General features: G+C 48.8%; 1 non-coding gene across 1 annotated transcript; it reads left to right on the forward strand.

The window, feature by feature from the left end:
* The first annotated feature begins 6,350 nt into the window (after positions 1-6,350).
* On the forward strand, positions 6,351-6,457 carry LOC116479754 (U6 spliceosomal RNA). Its single transcript, XR_004251068.1, has one exon. It is a non-coding gene; the product is annotated as a U6 spliceosomal RNA (small nuclear RNA).
* Positions 6,458-12,419: the final 5,962 nt, after the last annotated feature.

Genomic DNA, 12,419 nt, shown 5'->3' on the forward strand with positions numbered 1-12,419 from the left:
TTTTAGTAGAGACAGGGTTTCACCATGTTAGCCAGGATGGTCTCGATCTCCTGACCTCGTGATCCGCTTGCCTCTACCTCCCAAAGTGCTGGGATTACAGGCATGAGCCACCACACCCGGCCTTTTTTTTTTTTTTTGGAGACAGAGTTTCGCTCTTGTTGTGCAGGCTGGAGTGCAATGGTGTGATCTTGGCTCACCGCAGCCTCTGCTTCTTGGGTTCAAGTGATTCTCCTGCCTCAGCCTCCCGAGTAGCTGGGATTACAGGCATGCGCCACCACGCCCAGCTAATTTTGTGTTTTTAGTAGGGACGGGGTTTCTCCATATTGGTCAGGCTGGTCTCGAACTCCCGAACCTCAGGTGATCCTCCCGCCTCAGCCTCCCAAAGTGCTGGGATTACAGGCGTGAGCCACTGTGCCCACTCGAGACCTCCATCTCTAAAAAACAATATTTGTTGTTGTTGTTGTTGTTTTGAGACTGAGTCTCACTCTGTCGCCCAGGCTGGAGTGCAGTGGTGCGATCTCGGCTCACTGCAAGCTCTGTCTCCCAGGTTCACGCCATTCTCCTGCCTCAGCCTCCCGAGTAGCTGGGACTGCAGGCGCCCGCCACCATGCCCGGCTAATTTTTGTATTTTTAGTAGAGACGGGGTTTCACCATCTTGGCCGTGCTGGTCTCGAGTCCTGACCTCGTGATCCACCAGCCTTGGCCTCCCAAAGTGCTGGGATTACAGGCGTGTGCCACTGTGCCCAGCACTGTGGGAGGCTGAGATGGGCAAATCATCAGGTCAGGGGATCGAGGCCATCCTGGCTAACATGGTGAACCCCAGTCTCTACTAAAAATACAAAAAATTAGCCGGGCGTGGTGGCATGTGCCTGTAGTCCCAACTACTTGGGAAGCTGAGGCAGGAGAATCGCTTGGACCCAGGAGGCAGAGGTTACGGTGAGCTGAGATCGCACCACTGCACTCCAGCCGGGGCGACAGAGCAAGACTCCATCAAAAAAAAAAAAAAAAAAAAAAAGGAAGACAATCTGGAGGAACTTGGAGAAGGCAAATGGAAACAGCAGAGGTGAGTGCTGCACAGTTCAGGCAAGGCAAGGACAGAAATGTAGCCGCGCCATTGCATTTTGCAATATGGGGGTCATTGGTGAGATAAGCAAGGGGGGTTTTGGTTGAGTGGTGGGCCTGGGAGCCAGACCTCAATGAGTGGAGATGGTTTTACAGAGGCGTGCTGGAGCCAGCGTGCACTGACTCGCAAGAGCCAGACGGCACATCTTCAAGAATTCAAAGCCTCTCGTTAAACATGGCCAATGTGTAAACAATTAATTGTATAAACTTAAGATCAAATAGATTATATTAGAACAAAAGTAATAAATACGCAAAATTCATCACTTCCTAATTATGCTGCTACATATTACTACTATCTGTGCTCTTGAGGGTTTTTGTTTTTGTTTTGAGACAGAGTCTCACTCTATCGCCCAGGTAGGAGTGCAGTGGCGCCAGCACGGCTCACTGTAGCCTCGACCTTCCAGGCTCAAGTGATCCTCCCACCTCAGCCTCCCAAGTAGCTGGGACTACAGACATGCACCATCACGCCCGGCTGATTTTTGTATTTTTTTGTAGAGACAGGGTCTCTCTATGTTGCACGGGCTAGTCTCGAACTCCTGGGCTCAAGTGATCCTCCCACCTTGACCTCCCAAAGTGCTGGGATGACCAGCACAAGCCACAGAGCCTGGCTACTTTTTAAAATTTTTTGCAGAGGCAGGCTGGGCACAGTGGCTCACACCTATGATCCCAGCACTTTGGGAGGCCGAGGTGGGTGGATCACTTTAGGCCAGGAGTTTGAGACCAGCCCAGCCAATATGGTGAAACCCCGTCTCTATTAAAAATACAATAATTAGCCAGATGTGGTGGTGCATGCCTGTAATCCCAGCTACTCAGAAAGGAGGCTGAGGCAGGAGAATTGCTTGAACCTGGGAGGCGGAGGTTGCAGTGAGCCAAGATTGCACCACTGCATTCTAGCCTGTGTGACAGAGCGAGACTCTGTCTCACATAAATAAATAAATAAATAAATAAATAAATAAATAAATAAATAAATAAATAATCTTTTTGTAGAGACAGAGTCTTGCTTTGTTGCCTAGGCTGGTCTCAAACTCCTGGGCTCACTCGATCCTCCCACCTCGGCCTCCCAAAGTGCTGGGGTTACAGGCATGAGTCACTGCACCTGCTGATCTTGGGGTTGTTTACATATGTGATGTCTGCGTGCTGGAGATACTATGTCAGTCACTGCATTGTGTACCAGTTCTGTTTGATGATGCCATCTTTGTAGCTTGAAATCACCTACAAGCAGATCAGCCACAAGTGGTGGGAATATTTACACCAGAGGAATTGGCAAACATTCCAAGTCAGGAGCTCTTTGGTTGGTTTGTTTCTCTGGTGAGCCAGTTATTAAACATTTCACCAGCACAGCGGTGGTTGAGAATACAGGGACACAGAACACAGACTCTTCCCAGGAATATTCACTGTGCACAGAAGGTGAAATGATGGCAGCTGGAAGAACATATGGGAAGGAGTGAGAGTGCTTTGTTTTCCCTAACTTTTTATTTTGCAAAATTTCAAAGCTACAAAAAAAAAAAAAAGAAAATCTCAAGAATAGTATACAGGGCTGGGCGCAGTGGCTCACACCTGTAATCTCTGCATTTTGGGAAGCCGATGTGGGTGGATCATCTGTGGTCAGGAGTTCGAGACCAGCCTAGCCAACACGGTGAAACTGCGTCTCTACAAAAAAAAAAAAAAAAAATACAAAAATTAGCCGGGCATGGTGGCACACATCTGTAACCCAGCCACTCGGGAGGCTGAGGCAGAAGAATCACTTGAGCCCAGGAGGTGGAGGTTGCAGTGACCCAGGATCGTGCCACTCTTCTCCAGCCTAGGTGACAGAGTGAGACTCCATCTCAAAAAAATTTTTAAAATATTGGCCAGGCACAGTGGCTCATGTCTGTAATCCTAGCACTTTGGGAGGCCAAGGCAGGCAGATCATGAGGTCAGGAGATCGAGACCATTCTGGCTAACACGGTGAAACCCCGTCTCTACTAAAAATACAAAAATTAGCCGGGTGTGGTGGTGGGCGCCTGTAGTCCCAGCTACTCAGGAGGCTGAGGCAGGAGAATGGCGTGAACCCAGGAGGCAGAGCTTGCAGTGAGCCGAGATTGCGCCACTGTACTCCAGCCTGGGAGACAGAGCAAGACTTCGTCTCAAAAAAAAAAAAAAAATTCAAATATTATTAAAAAACTAAAAATAAAAAATCTAGGATATAATGCATTTTCACTTATTGCATTTGGTTGTCATATCTCTTACAGTCGCCTTTGATCTGCAGAAGTCTCCTTCATATATATATATATATTTAACAGAGTCTTGCTCTGTCACCAAGGCTGGAGTGCAGTGGTATGATCATAGCTCACTGCAGCCTCAACTTCCTGGGCTCAAGTGATCCTCCTGCCTCAGCCTCCCAAGTAGCTGGGACCACAGGCATGTGCCCCAAGCCCAATTAATTTTTAATTTAATTAATTAATTTTGCAGACTAGGTATCACTCTGTCACCCAAGCTGGAGTGCAGTGGCTTGATCTCGGCTCACTGCAACCTCTGCCTCCAGGGCTCAAGCAATCCTCCCACCTCAGCCTCCCAAGTAGCTGGGACCACAGGCACACGCCACTATGGCCTGGCTAATTTATGTATTTTTTTTTGTAGAAACTGGGTCTCACCATGTTTCCCAGGCTGGTCTCAAACTCCTGGACTCAAGGGATCCTCCTGCCTTGGCTTCCCAAAGTGCTGGGATTACAGGTATACGCACTGTGCCTGGCCTAATTTTCGTATTTTTTGTAGAGATGGGGTTTCGCCATGTTGCCCCGGCTGGTCTGAAAATGCTGGCCTCAAGTGATCCGCCCGCCTCAGCCTCCCAAAGTACAGGGATTACAGGCGTGAGCCACTGCGCCTGGCCAGGAGTTGATTTTTGTTTGTTTGTTTGTTATTTTTATTTATTTTTATTTTTGAGACGTTGTCTCGCTCTGTCACCCAGGCTACAGTGCAGTGGCACAATCTCGGCCCACTGCAACCTCCATCTCCCGGGTTCAAGTGATTCTCCTGCCTCAGCCTCCCAAGTATCGGGGATTACAGGTGTGCACCACCACTCCCGGCTAATTTTTATATTTTTAGTAGAGGTCGGCTTTCCCATGCTGGTCACGCTGGTCTCGAACTCCTGACCTCAAGTGATCCAACTGCCTCAGCCTCCAAAGTGCTGGGATTACAAGCATGAACCACCGTGCCCAGCCAGGAGTTGATTGTAACTGCAGAAGCCCGAGCGTGTTTTCATGCTGAGCTGGTGGAGAGGAGGGAGTAGAGGAGATGGAATAGGGTTGGGGTGCCCCAGGGAGCAGTGCGTCCATGCCTGTTTCTCTGGGAGGGAGTGGAGAGAGAAGAGGGCAGTGGCTGGGAAGTTTGCTCCTGGCCGGTAAGGATGTAGAAGGAGTGTGCATTTCACTTTCTGCTTTGTTCCGGCCTGGGAGGAGAGGGTGGGGAGAGAACCCAAGCCCTGTGGGAAGGGGCAGGGCAGGGGCCTGATGCAGGCAGGAGGATGCTTTTCTGGGAGCCCCAGGCAATCACTTGGGGACCTGACCATCATGTTTTTTTGTTTTGTTTTGTTTTGAGATGGAGTCTCGCTCTGTTGCCCAGGCTGAAGTGCAGTGGCGTGATCTCGGCTCACTGCAACCTCCACTTCCCCAGTTCAAGCGATTCTCCTGCCTCAGCCTCCTGAGTAGCTGGAATTAGAGTTGCCCACCACCACGCCCGGCTAATTTTGTTTGTTTGTTTGTTTGTTTTTGAGATGGAGTCTTGCCTTGTTGCCCAGGCTGGAGTGCAGCAGCATGAACTCAACTCACTGCAACCTCCACCTCCTGGGTTCAAGTGATTCTCCTGTCTCAGCCTCCAAAGTAGCTGGGATTACAGGCGTCTGCCAGCACGCCCGGCCAGTTTTTGTATTTTTAGTAGAGATGGGGTTTTGCCATGTTGGCCAGGATGGTCTTGAACTCCTGACCTCAGCTGATCCACCCACCTCAGTCTCCCAAAGTGCTGGGATTACAAGAGTGAGCCACCGTGCTCGGCCTAATTTTTGTATTTTCAGTAGAGACAGGGTTTTGCCATGTTGCCCAGGCTGGTCTTGAACTCCTGACCTCAGCTGATCCATCTGCCTCGACCTTCCAAAGTGCTGGAATAACAGGCGTGAGCCACCACGCCTGGCTATCATGTCTTGATACTGAGGATAGTGCCTGGCACGTAGGTACTCAAAATGAATGAAAGGGCCTCTGCTGGCACAGTAGCTTACTCCTGTAATTCCTGCACTTTTGGGAGGCTGAGGCTGGAGGATCACTTGAGGCCAGGAGTTCGAGACCTGCCTAGGTGACATAGTGAGACATCTCTACAAAAAAAAAAAAAATTTAAAAATAAAGTTAGCTGGGTGTGATAGTGCATGCCTACCCATAGTCCCAGCTACTTGGGCGGCTAAAGCAGGAGAATAGCTTCAGCCCAGGAGGTTGAGGCTGCAGTGAGCTATGATTGTGCCACTGCATTCCAGCCTGGGTGACAAAGTAAGACCCTGTCTCTGTTGAATGATAACAACACCAGCAAACACGAGCAACGGGCGTGGTGGCTCACACCTGTAATCCCAGCACTTTGGGAGGCCGAGACGGGCGTATCACCTGAGGTCGGAAGTTCGAGACCAGACTGACCAACATGGAGAAACCCCGTCTCTACTGAAAACACAAAATTAGTCGGGCATGGTGGCGCATGCCTGTAATCCCAGCTACTCGGGAGGCTGAGGCAGGAGAATTGCTTGAACCCGGGAGGCGGAGGTTGCGGTGAGCCGAGATTGCGCCATTGCACCCCAGCCTGGGCAACAAGAGCGAAACTCTGACTCAAACAATACAAAACAAAACAAAACAAAACAAAAAACATTTATTAGCACTGCCTAGGCACCAGGTTCTGTACGAAATGCTATCCATGTGTCATCTCTTAAATCTTCCAACAATCTCAGCTACTTGGGAGGCTGAGGCAGGAGAATCACTTGAGCCCAGGAGGTCAAGGCTACAAGTGAGCTATGATCGTGCTCCTGCACTCCACCCTGGGTGACACAGCGAGAGTGAGGCCCTGTCTCCAAAATGACAAAAAACAAATAAACATTCTTCCAACAATCTTAGGTGGGTAGAGTATTAATTTTTCTATTTCTGTGTAACAAACTACCACAAACTTAGAGGCTCAAAACAACACCCATTTATCATCTTGCACTAGGCCAGAAATCTGGCTGGGTACTTGCCTGGACAGTGCACATGCTGAAATTGGAACAAGAGTGAAAAACTTAGCATGGTCCTTGGCCAAGGATGATGTGTACATTTGTAAAGCATTCAGATCTTTACAACAGTGTACACGTAGTTAATGCGGCACTGTACATTCAAAATTTGGTGAAGAGGCTGGGCGCAGTGGCGCACGCCTGTAATTCCAGCACTTTGGGAGGGTGAGGCGGGTAGAACACTTGAAGTCAGGAGTTCGAGACCAGCCTGGCCAACATGGTGAAACCCCATCTCTACTAAAAATACAAAAATTAGCCAGGTGTGCTGCACTCTTGTAGTCCCAGCTATTCGGGAAGCTGAGGCAGGAGAATTGCTTGAACCCGGGAGGTGGAGGTTGCAGTGAGCCAATACAGCACCACTGTACTCCAGACTGAGCGACAGCGAGACCCTATCTATTTAAAAAAAAAGAAAAGGAAAGAAATTGGTGAAGAGTAGCCAGGCATGGTGGCACATGCCTGTAATCACAGCTAATTGAGACAGATTCTCCTGCCTCAGCCTGTGAGGCAGAGGCTGCAGTGAGCTGAGATTGTACCAGTACACTCCAGCCTGGGCAACAGAGTGAAACTGTGTCTCTAAATAAATAAATAAATAAATAAATAAATAATTGGGCTCATGCCTGTAATCCCAGCACTTTGGGAGGTTGAGGCAGGTGGATCACCTGAGGTCAGGAATTCGACACCAGCCTGACCAAGATGGTGAAACTCTGTCTCTACTAAAAATACAAAAATTAGCCCAGCATGGTGGCACGTGCCTGTAGTCCCAGCTACTCAGGAGGCTGAAGCATGAGAATCACTTGAACCCAGGAGTGGAGGTTGCAGTGAGCTGAGATCGTGCCACTGCACTCCAGCCTGGGTGACTGACTGAGACTTCATCTCAAAAAAAAAAAAAAAAAAAAAATTATCCATGCGTTAGTTTAGCACAGAAAAAAAAAAAATTGGTGAAGAGGGCAGATTTCATGTATTTCCCTTTGTATTTTATCTTTTTTAGAGACAGGGTCTTCCTTCTGTGGCCCAGGCTGGGGTGCAGTGGCATGACCATAGGTCACTGCGGCTTTAAACTTCTGGCCTCAAGTGGATCCTCCAGCCTCAGCCTCCCGAGTAGCTGGGACCACAGGGATGCACCATCACACTTGGCTAATTTTTAAACTCTTTTGTAGAGGCTGGGGTCTCTCTATGTTGCTCAGGGTGGCCTCCAACTCCTGGCCTCAAGTGATCCTCCTGCCTCAGCTTCCCAAGTAGCTGGGATGACAGGTGTGAGGCACTGCATACAGTCTCTGGGGTCTCTTTTATGAGGCATTAATCTCATTTATGAGGGGCCGTTATGACCTAGTCATCTCCCAAAGGCCCCACCTCTTTTATTTTTTATTTTTATTTTTTGAGATGGAGTCTTGCTCTGTCACCTAGGCTCAAGTGCAAAGGCGAGATCTTGACTCACTGCAACTGCCACCTCCTGGGTTCAAGCAATTCTCCTGCCTCAGCCTCCCGAGTAGCTGGGACTACAGGTGCCCACCACCACGCCCAGCTAATTTTTGTACTTTTAGTACTGATGGGGTTTCACCATGTTGGCCAGGCTGGTCTCGAACTCCTGACCTCAGGTGATCCATCCGCCTCGGCCTCCCAAAGTGCTGGGATTACAGGCATGAGCCACCGGCGCCCGGCCTAAGTTTCAATATATAAATTTTGATGGAGAACACACACATTTAGACCCCAGCAATTACGGCAGCCCAGACTGATGGACACGGTTGGTTCCCCTGGATTAGCGGAGTCCTGCCTTCAAGGCTGCCTGTGTATGTGGGGGCAGGTTGCAGGGGACCTTCCCACCCACATACTGGGGAGCATGCATTGGAATGTGCAGGCAAGGCCTATGATGAAGTCAGCAGCCACTCTCTGCAGACGCGTCCAGAAAGCCTGTTCCTGGGAGTGTGTTCATCCAGAAAGAGTGAGATTTTCTTCTGGGTGGTCACAGAAAGACCCTTTATATTATTCATCTACTGGTATGTGACAAATTACCCCACAACTTAATGGCTTAACACAGAGCAAAATGTTAGTGGCCAGGGGCTAGGGAGTGAGAAGCTGCTGTTTAATGGGTGTAAAGTTTCAGATATGCAGGTGCAGTGGCTCACGCCTTTAATCCCAGCACTGTGGGAGGCCGAGGCAGGCGGATCACAAGGTCAAGAGATCGAGACCATCCCGGCCAACATGGTGAAACCCCGTCTCTACTAAAAAATACAAAAATTAGCTTGGCATGGCGGCGCGTGCCTGCAGTCCCAGCTACTCGGGAAGCTGATGCAGGAGAATTGCTTGAACCCGGGAGGCGGAGGTTGCGATGAGCCGAGATCGCGCCACTGCACTCCAGCCTGACGACAGAGTGAGGCTCTGTCTCAAAAAAAGTTTCAGATATGCAAGATGAATACGTTCTACAGATCAGCTATATAACATCTTGCTTGTAGTTACCAATACTATCCCGGGCACTTAAAAATTTTGCTAAGAGGGCCAGGCACAGTGGCTCACGCCTGTAATCCGAGCATTCTGGGTGACACAGCAAGACTCTGTCACAAAAAAAAAAAAAAAAATCACATCACGGTAAATAGGATACTGAGACCTCATCTTTTAAACCAATGGTCCCCAACTCTTTTGGCATCAGGGAACAGTTTCGTGGAAGACAACTTTTCCACAGATGGTGCAGGGGGAAGCGGAGGATAATTTCAGGATGATTCAAGTACACTACATTTATTGTGTACTTTATTTCTATTTATTATCACATTGTAATATATAATAATTATACAACTCACCAGCATGTACAATCAGTGGGAACCCTGAGCTTGTTTTTGAAAGAGCGTCCCCAGGGCCTGAAAGCTTGAAGGGATGAGGAACTCCTCCTTTCTCAGGCCCAATCCCAAGGTGCAAGGCCAGTTGCGCCAGCAAGACTGCAGAAGCAGGAAGAGAGCCTGGCTGGAAGTCACATACCTTGGCCAGAAGACGCCTATCCCTGAAGATGGAGAAAGAGGCCATCCGGGTACCACGTAGCAGTTACGTCAGACTGGGGCACTTCCTGTTTACAGGAGACTATAAAACCCCTGCCCCGTCTTCATTTGGTGCTGACGCCATTTTAGGCCTCAGCACCCCCAGCACCCAGGAGCTCATTAAAATAGCATATTGCTCCACACCGCCTCGTGTTGACTGTTGGCATGCTTTTGGGGTTCGAACTGATTACAAGAACCTTTCAGTTGTCCTGCAACTAGATGATCCCATCTGGGGGTGATGGGAGACAGTGACAGATCACAGGGCGTGCGCAACCTTGATCCCTGCGTGTGTGGTTCACAATAGGGTTTTGTGGGATATGAGAAGGTTTCTCTTCAGATAAGCTGATCAATCTTTTATTCTTTAATTCATAGTACCCCCCCCTTTTCCTTTTTCTCCTTTTTTTCCTTTTTGCTTTTGTTAGATGCCCAGGCATGCCACAGTACCAGGAATTATCAGTACCAGCTCACATTCCTTTCCTTATTTAAAAAAAAAGCCTAAATTTCTAGCTGATTACAGACACCCCTACGCCTTTCCTCTCCACTTTCTTTTACAAGCCCACCTTATCTAAAAAAGATAAAACGTTTAGCCAACCAAAATTAGTTTAAATTATACAACCCGACCCTGGCCAATAAAAAAAGGGTACAAAAACAAAACTTGTGTCAAAAATAAAGGCTCTCGTGCCCCTTTGTTCAAGTATACTCATAACAACTGGCCAAAAAAACACCCCCTGCACAAAAATAAAATTACTTTGCTAAAAATCTTTTGTTCAAGTGTTCAATTTCCTTAAAATTTTAAGTGCTATTCCTAACAGTTTGCATTCCTATGAGAATCTAATGCCACTGCTGATCTTACAGGAGGCTCAAATGATGGGGAGCGGCTGTAGATACAGATGAAGCTTCGCTGCCTGCCTGCTCACCTCCTGCTCTGCGGCCCAGTTCCTAACAGGCCACAGACAGGTACCAGTCTACGGCCCAGGGGCTGGAGACCCCTGTCTTAAACAAAAACAAAAAACCAAAGCACACTTAATGTGAGATCTACTCTCTCAGCAAAATTTTTGTTTTTGTTGTCGTTGACATGGAGCCTCATTCTGTTGCCCAGGCTGGAGTGCAGTGGCACGATCTCGGCTCACTGCAACCTCCTTCTCCCAGGTTGCAGCGATTCTCCTGCCTCAGCCTCCCGAGTAATTGGGATTACAGGCAACCACCACCACGCCGGGCTAATTTTTATATTTTTAGTAGAGACAGGGTTTCACCATGTTGGTCAGGCTGGTCTTGAACTCCTGACCCCAGGTGATCCACCCCCGCCTTGGCCTCCCAACGTGCTGAGATTACAGGCGTGAGTCACTATGCCCAGCTACTGTGATGTGATTATTATGCATCATATGCCTGTATCAACATATGTCCTGTAGACCATAAGTATATACACCTACTATGTACCCACAAAAATTAAAAATATGCAGGGCATGGTGGCTCACACCTGTAATTCCAGTACTTTGGGAGGCTTAGGCGGGAGGATTGCTTGAGCCCAGGAGTTCGAGAACAGCCTGGGCAACATGGTGAAACTCCATCTCTAGAAAAAAAAAACACAAAAAAATTAGCCAGGTGTGGTAGAGAGTGGCTGTGGTCCCAGCTACTCAGGAGGCTGAGGTGGAAGGATTGCTTGAGCCCAGGAGTGAGAGGCTGCAGTGATTGCACCACTGCACTCCAGGTAACTAAAGTACAATGGGGCCGGGTGTGGTGGCTCTCGCCTGTAATCCCAGCACTTTGGGAGGCTAAGGTGGGTGGATCGCTTGACAGGAGTTCAAGGCCAGCCTGGCCAACATGCTTAAAACGTGTCTCTACTAAAAATACAAAAATTAGCCAGGTGTGGTGGCGGGTGTCCGTAGTCCCAGCTACTCAGGAGGCTGAGTGAGGAAAATCACTTGAACCTGGAAAGTGGAGGTTGCAGTAAGCTTAGATCGCACCACTGCACTCCAGCCTCAGCAACACAGAGAGACTCCGTCTCAAAAAACAAAAATAGAGGCTCACGCCTGTAATCCCAGCATGAGCACCCAGATTCATAAAGCAAGTCCTCAGTGACCTACAAAGGGACTTAAACTCCGCCAAGGCGGATCCCGAGTCAGAATCAAACTATCCTGGCTAACCGGTGAAACCCTGTCTCTACTATAAAATAAAAATTGTAGGCAAGTGGCAGCCTTATATCCCATTACTCGGAGGCTGAGGCACAGAAGGATGAACAGGAGGGGACTTGTGAGTGAGTCTCACTGCACTCACCTGGCGGACACAGTAGTCTCCAACCAAAAAACAAAAAACAAAAATAGGCCGGGCGCAGTGGCTCACGCCTGTAATCCCAGCACTTTGGGAGGCTGAGGCGGGGAGATCACGAGGTCAGGAGATCGAGACCATCCTGGCTAACACGGTGAAACCCCGTCTATACTAAAAATACAAAAATTTAGCCAGGCGTGGTGCCTGTAGTCCCAGCTACTTGGGAGGCTGAGCCAGGAGAATGGTGCGAACCTGGGAGGCACAGCTTGCAGTGAGCTGAGATCGAGCCACTGCATTCCAGCCTGGGCAACAAAGCGAGACTCCGTCTCAAAAAAAATAAATAAATAAAATAAAAGTATAAATTAATAAATAAATAAATTACAATGAGATTATTAGGGTATAAGCCCTAATCCAGCACAACCAGTGTCCTTATAAGAAGCAGAGATCGGGCCGGGTGCGGTGGCTCACGTCTGCAATCCCAGCACTTTCAGAGGCTGAGGTGGGCGTATCACTGAGGTTGGGAGTTCTAGACCAGCCTGAGCGACATGGAGAAACCCTGTCTCTACTAAAAATACAAAATTAGCTGGGCATGGTAGCTCACGCCTGTAATCCCAGCTACTCAGGAGGCTGAGGCAGGATAACTGCTTGAACCTGGGAGGCGGAGGTTGCAGTGAGCTGAGATTGCGCCATTGCACTCCAGCCTGGGCAACAAGAGGAAAACTCCACCTCAAAAACAAACA

This window comes from Hylobates moloch, unplaced genomic scaffold, assembly GCF_009828535.3.
Source record: "Hylobates moloch isolate HMO894 unplaced genomic scaffold, HMol_V3 SCAFFOLD_12, whole genome shotgun sequence".
NCBI lineage: Eukaryota > Metazoa > Chordata > Mammalia > Primates > Hylobatidae > Hylobates > Hylobates moloch.